Raw genomic sequence first — 20,356 nt, 5'->3', positions numbered from 1 at the left:
CAGCAAAAGCTGATACTGAGCGACCATCAAACTGTGGCGCTCAAAACGGAAGAATCTTCTCTCCACCGCTGGTTTCCCAGCAAAGCTTGGCTCCCCTCCTTCGTAAAAGCAGAAGGCGGAAAATACTCTTGGATCCACGGAATATTATCCGCCTCTACAGATTCTTCCATACGCCAACCAATCATATTTTAGACTTTTGTCGTCCAGCGTGGAAAGTTTGCTAGGAAATACCTATCCCCGTCAGCTAGGAATTCATACAATGGTACGATTCTCAGAGTAAAAATCCAGACTGCGTCATTTCCATTGTAACGCTTCCTCGTTTCTCTCTGCAGTGTCCAAGATTTTCAGAGTTTCCGCAGTATTATCTGGTTATCCTTCCGGCCCCGCTACAAAACTGGTCGGCCGCGGCTGTATTGTGCTTCAGCACTCAGGTGCCGCGACCGTCCGTCTTGGGATACTTACTGTGTTAAGCAGACCGACACACCTGTGTTGGCTTTCCACCCAAGGCCTGAGTTACGCCTGCCGTTTCATTTCCACTGGCGTTCCAACCTCTACTAGTATAGGCAATCATTCATGAAGCCATTTGGATAATAAAGACACTCCATCACCTTTCATGCAATAAGCGTTAAGAACTATTAACAAAGTTTACGTGACAATGTCAGTCTTCTTTAAATATTCATATATACAATGTACAACCTATCAAATAATATCTAATTCCGGTTGTAAATCACGGCAAAGTGTGTAGATGAGTGCTTGTAAGGTGCGAAATTACAGCCACCTTACAACGTATTTTTATACTTTGGCAATTATGTTCAAAATGTAGCCCTACAATGTAAAAGTTTATGTTAATAATTGAACCTAGCAGTTTATAGGCCCGAGCTGTTTTTCCTATACCTGAGGAATCTTCAGACACAATCAGTGCACTTCATAATTATTCAGTTTCAGTTGTTAGGGGAAAATATGTTTGATACACAGTGATTATAGAGTTTAAGATCATATTTAATTTTCAGTTCAAGTGTTTATGAAAGTCCCATTCACATATTTACGTCAGATTTTTCAGCTGCTATCAACAGAAAGTGAATGAAAACGTATATCAAAACAGTCGCATGACATGTGGAACTTTCCAGATTGTCTTGTGGTTTACGTGACACCATTGTGTTACTGGCACTTGTTGATGTACAGTACAAATTTGCATGTGTGGACGTAGGTTGTAATGCACGAGTTGGCGATGGAGAAGTGTTACACAACAGTCCACTCAGTGAAATTCGTACTGCTGCTTAAAATTTAGTGAACCTTCCCCCACCGCAGATGTTTTCAGCAACTCTAACTGTACTGCAATATATAGTTCTAGCTGATGATACTTTTCCCTTACCAGAGCATATAATGAATCCATATAAGGCAAATCTCATGCATTAAAAGAAAATACGGAATTTCTGTTTGACCAGGGCAAGAAGAGCTTCTGAAAACGCTTTTGGAAAACTGAGCAATAGGTTCAGAATTCTGCTTAAGAAACTGGAGCTACCTGTTGAGACTGCGTAGAAAATCCCACTGTCGACTTGTGTGTTGCATAAATTTTTACTGGTCACGTCTGGCAAGAGTTAAGCTGGACAATCAGAAAAGAAAGTGGGCACAAATCAGTGAGTCACGTTTCCAGGAGAATGGCAGCACAATAATCAGAGGGGCATAGGAAGATAAGGTCGACCCAAACCATCTGAAGAAACCAGGAAAGTGAGAGACACTCTTCAGGAATATTTCAGCTCTACTAGGTATGTACAGTCGCAGCGGGAGTCTGTAAAAAATTGTCATTATTGAAAATAATTAATGTGGATTATGGTTGAAAACTTAGTATGGTATGCAGCAGAATGTATGATATTTGTAAATTGACTCAGTTGGTGTTAGCAATTAATTTTGTGATTTGAATTTGCTTTAATTGCAATTCACATTGAAGATAATGCACTGCATTCAACTTGTATTCTATAAATATTAAGAAACCAAATTTTAATGAAAATAAAGAAATAAACAGACTTATTACTCAAAATAAACAAATAAACGGCCTTGTTACACATTGTTGTCCAAGTCTTCCTCTTGTGCATTACAAAGTATGTTAAATATCTCTCTCTTATCTTTCATCACCAGAACTTTTTTTATGCTGTAGTAAAGCAGTCACATATGAACCAGATACTTCAACAGGAATTGAAGCAGTTTTTGGTTTATTTTGTCATCTCTTGTCTTCTGCTTCCGTCTAAGCACTCTTCCTTTTTGTCATCTCGATCGCACCACTCCCACATGGACTGCTATATGATGATGGCAAGGAGGCGGTTTGATATGGCTGGCCATTTTGTGAAACATCACGTTCCTCTATAATTATGAAAGCCTCACTAACATCAACGGAAGATATTGGGATCTCACTGACGAGACAGGCATCATGAAAGACAATGATACCAATTGTACACAGGTTGTTGCATGCAGTTTATACTTTTTGTGATTTGGTGTTTATAGCCATCACGAGACACCGTGCAAGATCAAGCTTCACATAGTATTTTATTTTTATGTACAAACGAAATAAAGCGATACTGGTTGGGTTCAAAACCACGGTCTCAGAATCAAAAATCGAGACGCGGCAAAGAACTGAGGTATTTTGACACACACTGCATATGATATTGCATAATCGGCCTCGTACGGTCCGCCAAGACAAACTTGTTATCAGCTTAGATTTATTCACCTACAGTACAGTCTGCAGGGGAAACTGAAGGCTGAAAATTTACTTGCTTTGAAGTTAATGTTTTTATAACAGGTCACGCCTTCTTGTGCGGATTCTCCCTTTCTTTGCCTGAACGCGGTCTCGCAAAAACAAATGTTCCTTAGAATACCACACCGTGGTTCATACAGGTCCGCAGATGCCTTACCACTCGTCGTCGAAGCTGCTACTTTACCAGGTTCCGACACAAACGTCGTTCGTCTACTTTTCATCTTCGCTACAGTTGCGGCATAATACGAAAACAACTACATTGTCCCTCGTGATGACTGGGTGTTGTGTGATGTCCTTAGTTTAGTTAGGTGTAAGTAGTTCTAAGTTCTAGGGGACTGATGACCATAGATATTAAGTCCCATAGTGCTCCCCCCATGAACCATGGACCTTGCCGTTGGTGGGGAGGCTTGCGTGCCTCAGCGATACAGATGGCCGTACCGTAGGTGCAACCACAACGGAGGGGTATCTGTTGAGAGGCCAGACAAACGTGTGGTTCCTGAAGAGGGGCAGCAGCCTTTTCAGTAGTTGCAGGGGCAACAGTCTGGATGATTGACTGATCTGGCCTTGCAACATTAACCAAAACGGCCTTGCTGTGCTGGTACTGCGAACGGCTGAAAGCAACGGGAAACTACAGCCGTAATTTTTCCCGAGGACATGCAGCTTTACTGTATGATTAAATGATGATGGCATCCTCTTGGGTAAAATATTCCGGAGGTAAAATAGTCCCCCATTCGGATCTCCGGGCGGGGACTACTCAGGAGGATGTCGTTATCAGGAGAAAGAAAACTGGCGTTCTACGGATCGGAGCGTGGAATGTCAGATCCCTTAATCGGGCAGGGAGGTTAGAAAATTTAAAAAGGGAAATGGATACGTTAAAGTTAGATATAGTGGGAATTAGTGAAGTTCGGTGGCAGGAGGAACAAGACTTCTGGTCAGGTGACTACAGGGTTATAAACACAAAATCAAATAGGGGTAATGCAGGAGTAGGTTTAATAATGAATAGGAAAATAGGAATGCAGGTAAGCTACTACAAACAGCATAGTGAACGCATTATTGTGGCCAAGATAGATACGAAGCCCACACCTACTACAGTAGTACAAGTTTATATGCCAACTAGCTCTGCAGATGATGAAGAAATTGAAGAAATGTACGATGAAATAAAAGAAATTATTCAGATAGTGAAGGGAGACGAAAATTTAATAGTAATGGGTGACTGGAATTCGAGTGTAGGAAAAGGGAGAGAAGGAAACATAGTAGGTGAATATGGATTGGGGCTAAGAAATGAAAGAGGAAGCCGCCTAGTAGAATTTTGCACAGAGCACAACTTAATCATAGCTAACACTTGGTTTAAGAATCATGAAAGAAGGTTGTATACGTGGAAGAACCCTGGAGATACTAAAAGGTATCAGATAGATTATATAATGGTAAGACAGAGATTTAGGAACCAGGTTTTAAATTGTAAGACATTTCCAGGGGCAGATGTGGACTCTGACCACAATCTATTGGTTATGACCTGTAGATTAAAACTGAAGAAACTGCAAAAATGTGGGAAATTAAGGAGATGGGACCTGGATAAACTGAAAGAACCAGAGGTTGTACAGAGTTTCAGGGAGAGCATAAGGGAACAATTGACAGGAATAGGGGAAAGAAATACAGTAGAAGAAGAATGGGTAGCTCTGAGGGATGTAGTAGTGAAGGCAGCAGAGGATAAAGTAGGTACAAAGACGAGGGCTGCTAGAAATCCTTGGGTAACAGAAGAAATATTGAATTTAATTGATGAAAGGAGAAAATATAAAAATGCAGTAAATGAAGCAGGCAAAAAGGAATACAAACGTCTCAAAAATGAGATCGACAGGAAGTGCAAAATGGCTAAACAGGGATGGCTAGAGGACAAATGTAAGGATGTAGAAGCTTATCTCACTAGGGGTAAGATAGATACTGCCTACAGGAAAATTAAAGAGACCTTTGGAGAAAGGAGAACCATGTGTATGAATATCAAGAGCTCAGATGGCAGCCCAGTTCTAAGCAAAGAAGGGAAGGCAGAAAGGTGGAAGGAGTATATAGAAGGTTTATACAAGGGCGATGTACTTGAGGACAATATTATGGAAATGGAAGAGGATGTAGATGAAGACGAAATGGGAGATACGATACTGCGTGAAGAGTTTGACAGAGCACTGAAAGACCTGAGTCGAAACAAGGCCCCCGGAGTAGACAACATTCCATTAGAACTACTGACGGCCTTGGGACAACCAGTCCTGACAAAACTCTACCAGCTGGTGAGCAAGATGTATGAGACAGGCGAAATACCCTCAGACTTCAAGAAGAATATAATAATTCCAATCCCAAAGAAAGCAGGTGCTGACAGATGTGAAAATTACCGAACTATCAGTTTAATAAGCCACGGCTGCAAAATACTAACGCGAATTCTTTACAGACGAATGGAAAAACTGGTAGATGCAGACCTCGGGGAGGATCAGTTTGGGTTCCGTCGAAATGTTGGAACACGTGAGGCAATACTGACCTTACGACTTATCTTAGAAGAAAGATTAAGAAAAGGCAAACCTACGTTTCTAGCATTTGTAGACTTAGAGAAAGCTTTTGACAATGTTGACTGGAATACTCTTTTTCAAATTCTAAAGGTGGCAGGGGTAAAATACAGGGAGCGAAAGGCTATTTATAATTTGTACAGAAACCAGATGGCAGTCATAAGAGTCGAGGGGCATGAAAGGGAAGCAGTGGTTGGGAAAGGAGTGAGACAGGGTTGTAGCCTCTCCCCGATGTTATTCAATCTGTATATTGAGCAAGCAGTAAAGGAAACAAAAGAAAAATTTGGAGTAGGTATTAAAATTCATGGAGACGAAGTAAAAACTTTGAGGTTCGCCGATGACATTGTAATTCTGTCAGAGACGGCAAAGGACTTGGAAGAGCAGTTGAACGGAATGGACAGTGTCCTGAAAGGAGGATATAAGATGAACATTAACAAAAGCAAAACGAGGATAATGGAATGTAGTCAAATTAAATCGGGTGATGCTGAGGGAATTAGACTAGGAAATGAGACACTTAAAGTAGTAAAGGAGTTTTGTTATTTAGGAAGTAAAATAACTGATGATGGTCGAAGTAGAGAGGATATAAAATGTAGACTGGCAATGGCAAGGAAAGCGTTTCTGAAGAAGAGAAATTTGTTAACATCGAATATAGATTTATGTATCAGGAAGTCGTTTCTGAAAGTATTTGTTTGGAGTGTAGCCATGTATGGAAGTGAAACATGGACGATAACTAGTTTGGACAAGAAGAGAATAGAAGCTTTCGAAATGTGGTGCTACAGAAGAATACTGAAGATAAGGTGGATAGAGCACGTAACTAATGAGGAGGTATTGAATAGGATTGGGGAAAAGAGAAGTTTGTGGCACAACTTGACTAGAAGAAGGGATCGGTTGGTAGGACATGTTTTGAGGCATCAAGGGATCACAAATTTAGCATTGGAGGGCAGCGTGGAGGGTAAAAATCGTAGAGGGAGACCGAGAGATGAGTACACTAAGCAGATTCAGAAGGATGTAGGTTGCAGTAGGTACTGGGAGATGAAGCAGCTTGCACAGGATAGAGTAGCATGGAGAGCTGCATCAAACCAGTCTCAGGACTGAAGACAACAACAACAACAGTGCTCAGAGCCATTTATTTGAACTATTTTGTCGAAAGAGTATTTCCTGTCGTGTTTGTTATGATATATGAGTGATTTTGTGTCGTAAAGACTTGTCAGTGTGCTTCGACAAGTATTTCTATAGCTTCCTTAGATCAGTCTCACACAGCGCACTACCGGAGACAAAAAAACAAAAAGATGTTCGCACTCAGATGGTAGCTATATGGCCTGATAGCTTCATTCGGTTGCATGCTATTTACTAGCAATGCGATTACACGCCACCAGATGGCACGTGAGGTAACTGTTCACACGAGGCCATTTATTCGCTAACCATTCATGGCGCAAGAAACGTCTTCGTATGTACGGGTCTTAACGGTAGTGCCAGGTGGCTGTCCGGAGCAAAGTCTTCTTGCGACGCTACATTCTCGTTAACGCCTCGTCAGCAATTATGTACAGTGGCTACATTCCAGCCAACTCTTTCTGCAATGTCGCAGAAGGAACTTCCAGCTTCTCGTAGCCCTATTACACAACCTCTTTCAAACTCCGAGAGATGCTGGTAACGGTGTCTTTGTCGCCTTGAGGGCATACTTGACTAACATCAACTCACTCAATCCACTCTCAAACGTAACTAAAGCGAACGCACTGGTCGGCAGCTCCTTGATGCAATAATTTACCAACAGCCGTGTGTGTTGTAGAAATTTATTTTATGAACTTCTTATGTGCTACCAGGCCGCGCCGCGCACTCAGGGACAGTGCGGCTGGTCCTGGCGGAGGTTCTAGTCCACCCTCGGGCATGGGTGTGTGTCTGTTTGTCCTTAGGACAATTTAGGTTAAGCAGTGTGTAAGCTTAGGGACTGATGACCTTAGCAGTTAAGTCCCATAGGGTTTCACACACATTTGAACATTTTTCTGCTACCAGTTTCGGCATTACACTGATGCCATCTTCAGGTCCCACACGTCATCGTCGTAAAAACGCTATACACGGGAGGAGCCGTATAACTGGCTCCGTGAATCAAATCGCTATGCAACAGCTCGTGGTGGCCAGGCGACACAGACTGCAGCTGTTGCATAACGATTTGATTCACGGATCCAGTTATATGGCTCCTCCCGTGTATAGAGTTTTTACGACTACGATGTGTGTGGCCTGAAGATGGCATCAGTGTAATGCCGAAACTGCTAGCACATAAGAAGTTCACAAAATAAATCCCTACAACACACACGGCTGTTGGTAAATTATTGCATCAAGGAGCTGCCGACCAGTGCGTTCGCGCTGGCAGTGTGTACAGTGGCGATAATCAGCACACCGGGCAAAAATGTTAGTCGCTCTCGGGATGCGTCATACTATTATCGAGTAACATCGCATCTATCCTCGAAAATGGTGAATAAGAGAGTCGTCACGTTTCTACGGGTGTATCATATCCAGCGCCAGCCACTCATTAATTTTACATGCTGTAATGAGAAGTAGCAGAAATGAGAACAGCTACGAACTGAACATCAAAGTTGACGGAATTATGGAGTTCTACTAGCTAGACAGCAAAGTAATCCATGATGGACGGAGCAAGGAGGACATAACAAGCAGACTAGCACTGGCAAAAAGGGCATTCCTGGCTAAGGGACGTCTACTAGTATCAAAGATAAGCCTCAGTCTGAGGAAGAAATTTCTGAGAATGGAGCAGAGCATTGTGTGGTAGTGAAACATGGACTGAGGGAAAACCGGAAGCAAGAGAGTTAATGCCTTTGAGAGGCGAGTGCTACGGAGGAATGTTGAAATGGACTGATAGGGTAAGGAATGAGGAGCTTCTGCGCAGAATCGGAGAGGAAAGGAATATACGGGAAACAGTGACAAGTAACAAGAAGAAGGGACAGGATGGTGGCACATCTGTTAAGACATTGCGGAATAACTTCCATTGTTATAGAGGGCCCTGCAGAGGGTAAAAACATAGAGGAAAACAAAGACTGGAATATGTCTGGCGAACAACTGCGGACGTAGGTTGGCTTGCAAGTACTTCTCTTCTTCTTCTTTTTTTTTTAAAAAAAAAAAAGAAAAAAAAACGCCAGAGTGGTATGTTGCCCCCTCTATCCCAAACGGTCGCACCATTTTCTATAGGATTAAGATCAAGATCGGTAGATGTAGATGACCACCTAGGCTGCTTCAGTGTTCATTCAGCCAGGAATGTATGCATGCTGCGCTGTTGACACAGTTCTAGTCATCTTGGAAGTCAGTGGTGCCCTCAGCACACAAATCGTGAAGATTCAGAAGAAAGGGAATTACCTAGAATGCTCTTATAAATATTTTGGTTCATTTTCACGCTAACACCCTAACCTGAACGAGTGGACGCAAGTCATGGTACAAAAAACAGTCCCAAAAGTGTTGGAAATGTCTACAGCCCGGACTACACTGTCGAGCCTTTGCGTGTAGGTTAAATGCACACGCCGCCTCACGCCATTTGATGGTTCTAATGGATTTGAGCATTCTGGGACTTAACTTCTGAGGTCATCAGTCCCCTAGACTTAAACGTAACTAACATAAGCCCGTCCTGATGGCCGTGCGCTCTAACGCACGACTTTCCGGGTGGGAAGGAGCGCCTGGTCCCCGGCACGAATCTGCCCGGAGGATTTGTGTCGAGGTCTGGTGAACCGGTCAGTCTGTGGATGGTTCTTAGGCGGTTTTCCATCTGCCTAGGCGAATGCGGACTGGTTCCCCTTATTTCGCCTCAGTTACACTTGGTCGACGATTGCTGCGCAAACAAGGTCTTCTCGAACGCGTACACCGCCATTACTCTACCACGCAAGCATAGGGGCTACACTCGTCTGGTGTGAGACGTTCCCTGGGGGGTCCACCGGGGGCCGAACTGCACAATAACCCTGGGTTTGGTGTGGGGCGGCGGAGGGGTGAAGTGGACTGCGGTAGTCGTCGTGGGGTTGCGGGCCATTGCTGCTGCGGCGGGGACGGAGCCTCTCCGTCGTCTCTAGGTCCCCGGTTAACATAACCGGGTTAACTAACCTAAGGACGTCATAGACATCCATGCAGGACTCGAACCTGCGACCGCAGCAGCAGTGCGGTTCTGGACTGAAGCGCCTAGAACCTCGCGGCCGACGTGTCATTTGACAAGAAGCAAAGCGAGGACTTGTCGAATACAGCACACGCCTCCAGGCGGCTACTGTATTGTTTTGGGAGTTGTCCTCTGATGTAGATCCTTCTTTGCTTGTGCACTTTGACTACGTCTGTAGCAATGACTTTCTGGGTTCCTACACAGCGGTGCCCGCTGAAGGACGGCTGTTTAAGGAATAATATAATCATCTGGACAAGCAACTGCCAGTGCAGGCTGTCCGCAGCTTGTTGACATCGGCAGTGGATCTGTGGCCGTGGCGCTCCAGCCGCCTGACCTGCCCTGCGCTCTCTGTTCTACAGCGTGAGCGTTAATAAAACCGACACACTGCAGCGGCAGATTCCTGACCGGAAATGGATGAAGAGTGGTCCTGTGAAGCTGTGCCCGGAGTTGGGCGGCGTGCGTGCAACGACAGTAAGTCGTCCCGGAACACAGCACAGAGCTGCAGTGCAGCAGGTGTTCGGAGTGGCCTCCATGGAACGCAATGCACACTTCCACAAGTCGCATCATGGACTGCCGCACACTTTGGCACATTTCGGGCTCTCTGCGTACAGCGTCACGCGCTGTTTAAGCGTCTGCGTATCAGAAACTGGTTCAGCACACACAACGCTTTTCAGGTACCCACAGAGGTAAAAGTGTAGATAGTGTAAGTCCGGTGATCTAGCAGGCTACGCTACAGGCGTTTGCAACGTCGGGGAAGATGTTGCTGAGGTGTCGGTGAACTGTAATGCGGAAGCGGGGTGGTGCTCCGTCATGCAGATACCACACACCCTGCCGCTTTCTCAAGCTGCCCAGGCAGAGTATTCCTCAGGAAGTCCGTATTCAGTCCCCCGTCGAGCAGTTGATGAATATTAAGCGGTCCAAGTATGTTGTCGCCAAGAATCCCTGTCCAGACACTGATGCTGAAACAATGCCGACGAGACACCTCAACCATTCCACGAGGACTGTCTGTAGCCCACAGATGGCGATTATGCAAATTGATGATGCAGTAGCGGTAACGGTTTCTTTGTCACTAAAGAGGACTAATGACATAAATCCCAGAATTGTGATGGTCTGGTGCATACACCATAGACAAAATCGTTCCTGTAGAGGGAAATCCGCTGCTGACAATCCTTTCACTCATTTCTGGTGTCACACATACAGGACACACATGCAGGATATACATAATCGTACTTTGTCTTACACTGCGTTGTCAGGTCACTTGCCTGGAGCTTGTACTACGGTCCGTCTCAATATCCTGTAGGACCCGGTCATCGAAAAATTGTGTGCACACAGTCCGTCGCCTCTCTGCACGTTTGTCTGTCTGAAAGGATCCATGATCAAACAAACGCGTAAAAAGGCCTTGAGATGTTGTCTTGTGTGGTTGGTGTACTTATTTTGGTACAACACTGCTGCCTCTCGACCGTTTCCATCTGCTAGGCCCTACACAAACACCATGTCGGCTCGTTCCCGACATGAATACCGGACCACTCTGCTAGTTACAGTACTCTTTGTGGATCACACAGCCTGTGACACCCAAGGAGGAACTGTCATTCGTCAGCGCCATCTACCGTGGCAACGATGCATTTCCAGACACACATTCATGGGATCTTTTTCCGTCCATTTCCTCTCGGAAATCCGTCCCTGAAGCTTGTCGGTTTTGTTAATTTTCACCCTGTATTTAATCGAGTTTAGTCCAAATGTAATGACCTTGCGTTTTTTAGTTGGAAAAGCGTGTGTAAAAGGTTGTCTCTTTAATTGTTTATTTTCGATTGTATCCCTGTTGCACACTGGATCTGAAAAATTGTTAAATAAACGTTATTTGATGGGAATTTTTTTTTTTTTGTAATTTTGACTGGATTCGACTCAAAACCGCATCAAGACGTTCAGCTGTATGTCGCTTATTGAGCAATCATCTTTTGCAAGGTACGCCACTCCAAATGACCATTACAAGCAGTGCAGTACCCTTCAGGATTTTCTGTGAGAAAAAGGTCTAGTCGTTCTCTGGAAAACAGTCTCATCGGAGCTCGAAAGCGATTGCCATAGACAAGGCATCACATTCGTCTCTAGTCTCTGTCGGTTAGGATTTTTTTAGGGCTATCATTCTTAAACTGTGTTACATAGCTGCTAGTGGTACACCATTATCTGTAGACGCCATGGACAGTCAGCTTTGACACAGCAATAAATCGGACACCTTGATTCACGGGTTCGTCCATAGAGCAGAGCCTCTTCCTGGCGTTTTGTGTCCAGGTGGGCGCACTGTAACGCGCTGATCCCATACAACCGGCTAGCAAGTATATAACGTGACCACCTGGTGCCAGTCCAGGACCCTCCACAGAACTCCACACCGGCCAAGGTGCTCTTTTTAAGGGATAACCAACGTTTCTTTGATGAACTTATATGCTCTCTAGTTGTCATAACTGCAGGCACAGTTCACTAACTAAAAACAAAATTGGTACCCTTAAATCGCAAACACAAGATTATAAATACTCCGTGAAATACAGTATGTTCAGAAAGTCCCGTTACAGACTTTTAGGTCTTGTAGAGGGGAATGAGTACGTAATATTTTGAACAGGAACCCATGTCCGGCAACATGCTGTTTCATTTCAGATCTGTAACGCGTCCACGTCAGCCTGAAGAACTGAATTAGATTCAAATGGCTCTGAGTACTGTGGGACTTAACATCGGAGATCAACAGTCCCCTAGAACTTAGAACTACTTAAACCTAACTAACCTAAGGACATCGCACACATCCATGCCCGAGGCAGGATTCGAACCTGCGACCGTAGCCGTCGCGTGGTTCCAGACTAGCGCCTAGAACCGCTCGGTCACAGCGGTCGGCCTGAATTAGGCCTGACGCAGTGTAATTATTCAGTAGTAATTATAAAGGAAACTTAACAAATCGTCCATTTATCGCTTAAGCAAATTTGTTTGTATTAACACTTAAACACTACGTGTTTACTTTACACCAAAACAAAAAAGAACCTAGCATACAGAAACAGTAGTGATGCATTACAATAGTGGCTCGGTGTGGTGACCACCAACGTTTTTAGAGACATTGTACCTACAAGGCATGTTCTGGTACCAACTGTCCATCCCACAGTATGGTGCCTCTTCAGTTACTTGTGCAGCGCCCAGCACTCGTGCCAGCAGGTCTTTCTCTGTCTCTACAGGAGTATCGTAAGTTAAACTTAGCATACGACTCCACAAGAAGTACAACATATGTAACAACGGTCGCGTATACTTACATGGGGAAACTTAAAATAAAAAAATGGCCATGTGCAAGTAATGCTCGCTCACTGAGGCTTCCGTATAAACTTACGTATATTGACAGTGAAACTTTGGTTTATAAACTCATTTCGATTGTTTTGATTTAGTACTGGCTTGATTGGTTGGTTGTGACTTTCGTTGTTTAGCTTTAGGTGACCGCCTTCGTAGCGTCAGCCAGCACGGTAGCTCAGCGTGTTCGGTCAGAGGGTTAGCTGCCCTCTGTAATAATAAAAAAAAACTGAGTTAATCGATCAACAACGGACTTAAAACAGATGTCTTACGACGTCCGCCCCGAGCAGATGCAACGGACAAAAGACAACAAAATGAGATTTAAAAAGAAAATAGCGTAGCGGTAGCGTTACCCCCTACCATGCTGGGGACCCGCGTTCGATTCCCGGCAAGGGACTGTGTGTTGTGTGTCCTTCATCATTTGTGTGTGGCGTCACTGCCAGACACCACACTTGCTAGGTGGTAGCCTTTAAATCGGCAGCGGTCCGGTAGTATACGTCGGACCCGCGTGTCGCCACTATCAGTGATTGCAGACCGAGCGCCGCCACACGGCAGGTCTAGAGAGACTTCCTAGCACTCGCCCCAGTTGTACAGCCGACTTTGCTAGCGATGGCTCACTGACTTCTACGCTCTCATTTGCCGAGACGATACTTAGCATATTCTTCAGCTACGTTATTTGCAACGACCTTGCAAGGCGCCAGTATCCGTACTATTGATATTGTGAATCATGTACCATAAAGAGCGACGTTCGTCATTAATGGATTAAAGTTAAGTATTCCACCAGCTACGTCCGTTTTTCTCACTTCTAATTCCCTTGCCATGTTCCAGGCCTCACGCCAGCCTGCATGAGCTAAAACGCGTGCATATCGGCCTCCTTTAACCATACGGTTGGCTCTCCTGCCAAACACAACATTGGCGACGAGAGTCAAGGTGTTCTTATCTACATTGCTCTGATTTACTTGTGTAATGGCTTCACCACAATCTCCAGATGTACTGTCCGAATTTTATCGCTTACAGAATCAGCAGACGCAGGCCTTACTGGATTCCCTTGGACAGCTCGTCCAGGGTCAACGTGCGATGCAAAACGATGCGGCAGCAGCCGCTTCACCGCTAACGCAGCCACGACACGCTGTTGCACCCACTTTTCGACTTTTTGATGCTGCACTGGAATGCTGAACGGAGTGGTCACGCCAATTTGGATTCCATCTCGCCGCCTACAGAATTCAAGGTAACAAGCGGCAGCCTTATTTGTTGTCTTCTGTCGGCGTGAACACGTACCGTGTGATAGTCAAATTATTTCCCCGACGCAACGTAGCAACTCTGTCCTACGACGAAATTTTGTCTGCATTAGATGCATATTTCAAAGAATCAGTCAATGTAGTTTCGAAAAGGTATACCTTCTACCGTACAAAACGTACGGCAGGTCAGACTAATCGGAAGTGGGTTGCAACCTTGCAAGGCCTTACTAGGGATTGTGCTTTTCAGTGTCAATGTGGACTCCCTTATTCAGATACTATGGTGCGTGATGCAATTGCACAGAACGTTTCTGATGTTCGTATAAGGGAACAGATTCTGAAACTAGTCAATCCCTCCCTTCAACAAGTGATGGACATATTGGATCGGCACGACACACTTGACATTGCTCAGGAATAATTTGAAACTTCGCCAGCAGTGTGTCAGGTTAACTGGCCCGCCGGGCGAGCTGCACGGAGCAGTAAACAGCCCTCGCGCCCGGCCGCGCCGCTCCCGCCAGGCTCTCAGCCACGTGTGCCGCGCAGGCAAGCTAATGCAGTGATCAAATCATGCCCGCTATGTGCTACTAAACATTCGCGTGAGAATATCCCGTCACGCCAAGCTATTTGCTTTTATTGTAATAAAAAAGGACATGTTCAGAGCGTTTGCCAGAAAAAGCTCAGATCGGAAGCTCACCACAATTCCAGGCCCTTTGCTTCGCGCCGGAATCGGAATCGAACCAAGGATCCTCAGGCTCGCGAAAAATCGCCCATGGAAATTCATGTAGTTCATTCCACTCCGCGCAGTGCCACTCTCTCTAACAGTGACTGTGTTCGTCACAAAAATAGTGTGCGTCGACATCGCCGGAACTCCCGTCAAGTCGCAAGTGATTACGTACCAGTGTCAGTTCACGTTGCACGAGACAGTCGCTCTTGTCGTCAGCAGGACAATAAACTTTTTGTTGTCTTGCACATTAACTGCAAAGTGATACTATTCCAGCTCGATACAGGAGCTGCAGTTTCACTGATCAATCAAGACACTTACAAACTGCTGGGCACACCTCCGTTGCGTGCCGCAAATGTTACGTTAAATAGCTACTCCGGTCAACGTCTCCCTGTGTTAAGACAGTGCAGCCTTCTTGCAACATACAAAGGACAAACAAAACTTGTGTCATTTTACGTCCTTCGTTCTTCTTCTGCAGTGAACTTGTTTGGTTCCGATTTATTTCAGTTGTTTAACTTGTCTATAGAAAATCAGGTCCTATCAGTGAACCAGACTGTGCCTTCAGACAGTGCTTCTCGTCTATGTGAAGAATTTGCAGACATTTTTTGCACCGGGCCTCCGTTGCACTAAGAACTATAAAGCACATTTGGAACTGAAAGTAAAAGCGCAACCGAAATTTTTCAGCGATCGCAATGTTCCCCACGCATTGCGTGATGAGGTCGCAAAAACGTTACATGATTTGGAATCACAAGGTGTAATTGAACGTATGCAGGCTTCTCTCTGGGCATCACCCTTAGTAATTTTGCCAAAACCTTCCACAAAGCTGAGACTTTGTGTGGACTTCAAGGCAACAGTAAATCCACAACTAGTGATTGCCACTTTTCCTTTACCCTGCCCGGAAGATCTTTTTGACAAACTGTGCCCGGGTAAATATTTTTCGAAGTTGGACCTCGCAGATGCGTACTTGCAAATACCGGTGGACGAAGAATCCCAGAGCGTTTTGGTGGTTAACACGCATCTTGGGTTGTATCGATTCAAACGACTGCCATTCGGGTGTGCATCCACCCCTGCATTGTTTCAGCAATATCTACAAACTGTTTGTGCGTCGGTCCCTACTGCAGCAAATTATCTGGACAATATTGTGATCTCCGGAAAGACGGAAGAAGAACATTTGGCCAATCTCAGAACATTATTTCAGGTCTTGCGACAAAATGACCTTCGCTTGCGGAAGGACAAATGTGTGTTTTTTGCACGGGACTTGCCATACTTGGGACATGTACTCAATGCCCAAGGCACACATCCCAGTCCCACGCACCTTCGTGCCATACAAGACTTGCCGTCGCCGCAGAATTTGAAGCAGCTACAGAGTGTGCTGGGAAAAATCAACTATTATCATAAATATGTTCAGCATGCCACTTCCATTTCAGCTCCGCTTCATCGCTTACGCCGTAAAGGTGTTCCGTTCGTCTGGACGACGGAATGCGAACGCGCCTTTCGCCAGTTGAAATCGGCGTTGCTCTCCAATACTTGCCTTACGCCATTCGATCCCCAGAAGCCCCTTTTGTTGATGGTGGATACATCGGATTTCGGGATCGGTGCTGTGCTTGCGCACAAAGATGGATAGCACGATCGCCCTATTGCCTTTGCGTCCAAATTGCTCTCGTCTGCTCAAAGAAATTATTCACAGATCGAGAAAGAAGCATTGACTCTCGTATTTGGCGTTAAAAAGTTTCATGATTTCTTGTATGTTCGTCACTTTACCATAATCACAGACCACAAACCTTTGACATCGCTTTTTGATCCGACCAAGCCTGTACCTCCACGTAAAGCGCGGAAATTCATTCGCTGGTCTATTTTCCTCTCGCAGTACCGCTACGATATCTTGTATCGCTCCACTGCTAAGCACGGAAATGCCGATGCGTTGTCCCGCTTGTCTGTTACTGATGATAGGGCATTCGATTCCTCCGAACTTGCTTGCATGTTCATTGATGCGGAAACCGATGACGTGGTCGAATCGTTTCCGATTGACTTTCGTCGTGTAGCTACAGCCACAGCTGCCGACCCTGTCCTTGCTCCCGTTCTGCGTTTTGTTGCTACGCAATGGCCCTTGTGAAAGTCACGGATCGGGGACCCGTTGGTTCGCCGACTTTTTGCTCACAAGGAGAGACTTTGTGTACGACGTGGTGTTTGGCTGTTGCGTTCTGATAATGATCAGTCCAGGGTCGTGGTACCACGTTCATTACAGTCCTCTGTCTTACAGTTCTCCAGCAAGGACATTGGGGTATAGTGAGAACGAAACAACTTGCTCGTCAGCACTGTACTTGGTTCGGAATAGATGCCGTGATTACGAATATGTGCTCTTCTTGCATGGTGTGTGCCGAACAACAGTCAGCACCACCGCGGAAATTCTTTGCATGGCCAAAAGCCACTTCCCCTTGGCAACGCTTACACATCGATTTTGCTGGTCCATTCTGGAATGCTCGATGGTTGGTTGTGGTAGATTCATTCAGTAATTTTCCTTTTGTTGTCCGGATGTCTCCCACGACGTCATCTGCCACCATCCAAGCGTTATCCGCTATCTTTTGCATTGAAGGTCTTCCACAGACTATTGTGTCCGACAATGGCCCACAATTCATGTCCGCAGAATTTCAGTCATTCTGCAAGGCTAATGGTATTCAACATCTGACGTCCGCGCCGTTTTCGCCACAGTCAAACGGTGCCGCTGAACGATTGGTTAGGACTTTCAAGTCACAGATGTTGAAGTTAAGAGTCGCATTCTCGGAAGGACGCGTTATTGCTCTTTTTGTCCTTGTATCGCTCTCAGCACCGCGATGGTCGCTCGCCGGCTGAGTTGTTCCACGGTCGCCCTCATCGAATCTTGATGTCTTTGCTACATCCGCCGCATCAGGTTCCTGTGCTGCGGCAGACGCCTGCTTTTGCTCCAGGCGACGTTGTCTACTATCGCCACTACCGAGGTTCACGGCGTTGGCTCGAAGGGCGCATTCTTCGCTGCCTCGGCCGCGCTATGTATCTGGTTTTGGGGGCCTCTGGTGAGGTGCGTCGGCATCTCAACCAGCTGCGCCTCTGTCGTCGCACGGGATCTGCCGCTTGCCGTCTGCTTTCAGCGACGGTGTCGTCCGGTCAGCGCCCCGGGGACCCATCTACTGGCTCGCCTCAGCCCCAGGTGTTACCGACGCTGCCTTCCATTTTGCCCCATGACGACGCGCCGCCGCCACCGCCGCCGCCGCCTGTTCTCCCGCCGGCGACGCCCTCAGTGGACGCGTCGCTGCAACCGCCGGGCGCCTCCCTCGGTCACGCGCCGCAGATCGCTTCCCGTGACCAGTTGTCCTCCGACAGGGAAGTCTAGCCCGCTCAGGACTACATGTCGTCTTCGCCCGTAGGGTGCCCCGGCCCGATGGAGGTCGACCCTTCGGCCCCTCCTGCCTCTCTACGGGCGCATACACCGCATGTTGGCGTGCACCCTGGAGCAGGTTTTCAGGCGTTTCCTAGCTCCCCGCGGTCCGAATGGCAGAGTGCGGGTGGCACAGCCTCGCCTGTTGTTAGGCTCCCCACCTCGTCGCATACGTCAACATGGAGTCCTCCCCACGGCGGGCGTAAGCCTTATTGCACAACCGTACGCTGATTTGCGGGGGAGGAATGTGGTGTCACCGCCAGACACCACACTTGCTAACTTGCTAGGTGGTAGCCTTTAAATCGGCCGCGGTCCGGTAGTATACGTCGGACCCGCGTGTCGCCACTATCAGTGATTACAGACCGAGCGCCGCCACACGGCAGGTCTGGAGAGACTTCCTAGCATTCGCCCCAGTTGTACAGCCGACTTTGCTAGCGATGGTTCACTGACTTCTACGCTCTCATTTGCCGAGACGATAGTTAGCATAGCCTTCAGCTGCGTTATTTGCTACGACCTAGCAAGGCGCCAGTATCCGTATTATTGATATTGTGAATCATGTACCATAAAGAGCGACGTTCGTCATTAATGGATTAAAGTTAAGTATTCCACCAGCTACGTCCGTTTTTCTCACTTCTAATTCCCTTGCCATGTTCCAGGCCTCACGCCAGCCTGCGTGAGCTAAAACGCGTGCATATCGGCCTCCTTTAACCATACGGTTGGCTCTCCTGCCAACCACAACATTTTGATTCGCAGGTCGCCTAAAAGGGACTCGCAATACGGCGGCCCAACTCCCACGACCGGGGCCTCCCGGGCAACAGTGCCATACGATCATTTCATTTCCAGCTTTCTGCCCATTTCCTACTGCGAGAGGAACCACATATATCCGCCTGCGAAAATACAACACGAATGTACAACATGTTTCATAATGCTTCTAAAGAGCGTGTTAACTGATTAAATCCTGAACTTTACTATTGATTTTAATCAAGCTAAGTGATCTCTGTGCGTTAATGATCTGCCTAATAAAGCTGTTCACGAAATTGTTGCTATGCGTTGATAATTTTAGTAGCAAACTAATCCTGAAATTAAAATATCTTACCTCGAAATGTAATTCCTGGGAAACCCCTTCCTTGCTCCTCCCTGTGAGCGAGCTGAAAATTTCTAACTACAGTAGCTGAAAGGTTAATACAATGCTCCAGACAACAAGTAAACTGTTTTATACACATCACAGAGTTAGGCACTCTTTAAATAAAAAAAAGACTTGGATCGAGGATGTGGACAATGCTCTTAGGTGAAATATTTTGGTTATAAGGAGGCCAGCTGAGGACGTGCACCCAACCAGTGTGCGTTCCAGGCACATTGTACCTACCTGTTCCTGGCGTAATGATCTGCTGTGCGATTTCGTACGACAGCAGAAGCAGTCTCGTGATTACTCGGCGCATCCTCACTTTAAAATTGTGCGTCAAACTGCAGTTACCTATCGTGCTGCCATTCATGAACAGCATTGCAGGGAGTGTTTTCCAACAGGATGAAGTTCACCCACATACCGCAGTTGCAACCTAGCATCGCTTACAGAGTGTCGAATGTTGCCTTGGCCTCTTCGATCACCAGATGTATTATTACTTGTTAGCAAGTCATGTTCCAACACTCATTAACACTGATGAAGTGCAACGTTGATGCCAAACTCTTACTGGTTTGGGGGGGGGGGGGGGGGGTGTGAAAGGACAAGACTATAAAGGTCATCAGTGAATCTCTTACTCTTAAAAAAATATTACCTTAATTTCTCTTCATAATTTTTTAAAAATCCTTACATCTCATCCTAGTCCGAACAACTAATTAAATCCTTCTCCGTTTCACAATATTCAAACATTAATCATTTTACTCAAGCGCAGATGCACTTAACTGTATGTCCACATTGCCACGAGTTCTGCTCGGCGCCTGTCTCACGGATACTCCAGCAACAGAACTCCCGCGGTCCTCGCAGCCCAGCAGCGATGACAAAACCAGGCACGTCTTCCAGCGACACAGCTACTCTGACCAACGACCGCGCGCGAATAATAAGCCATTCAAAATTGTCGCTTAGCCTCTGAGACATCCATACTACAAATTCCAAAAATGCAAATAGCCGACTCCCAATAGACCTGTTTCAACAGTTTATCCATTCTGGAAATCTAGGACATCGACGATTTTTCCCTGTTATCGACATTGATACTGGCAAGATATCCCTCCCGGGGATT

Source organism: Schistocerca gregaria, chromosome 7, assembly GCF_023897955.1.
Source record: "Schistocerca gregaria isolate iqSchGreg1 chromosome 7, iqSchGreg1.2, whole genome shotgun sequence".
Lineage (NCBI taxonomy): Eukaryota > Metazoa > Arthropoda > Insecta > Orthoptera > Acrididae > Schistocerca > Schistocerca gregaria.
Note: the sequence above shows the minus strand (reverse complement) of the source record.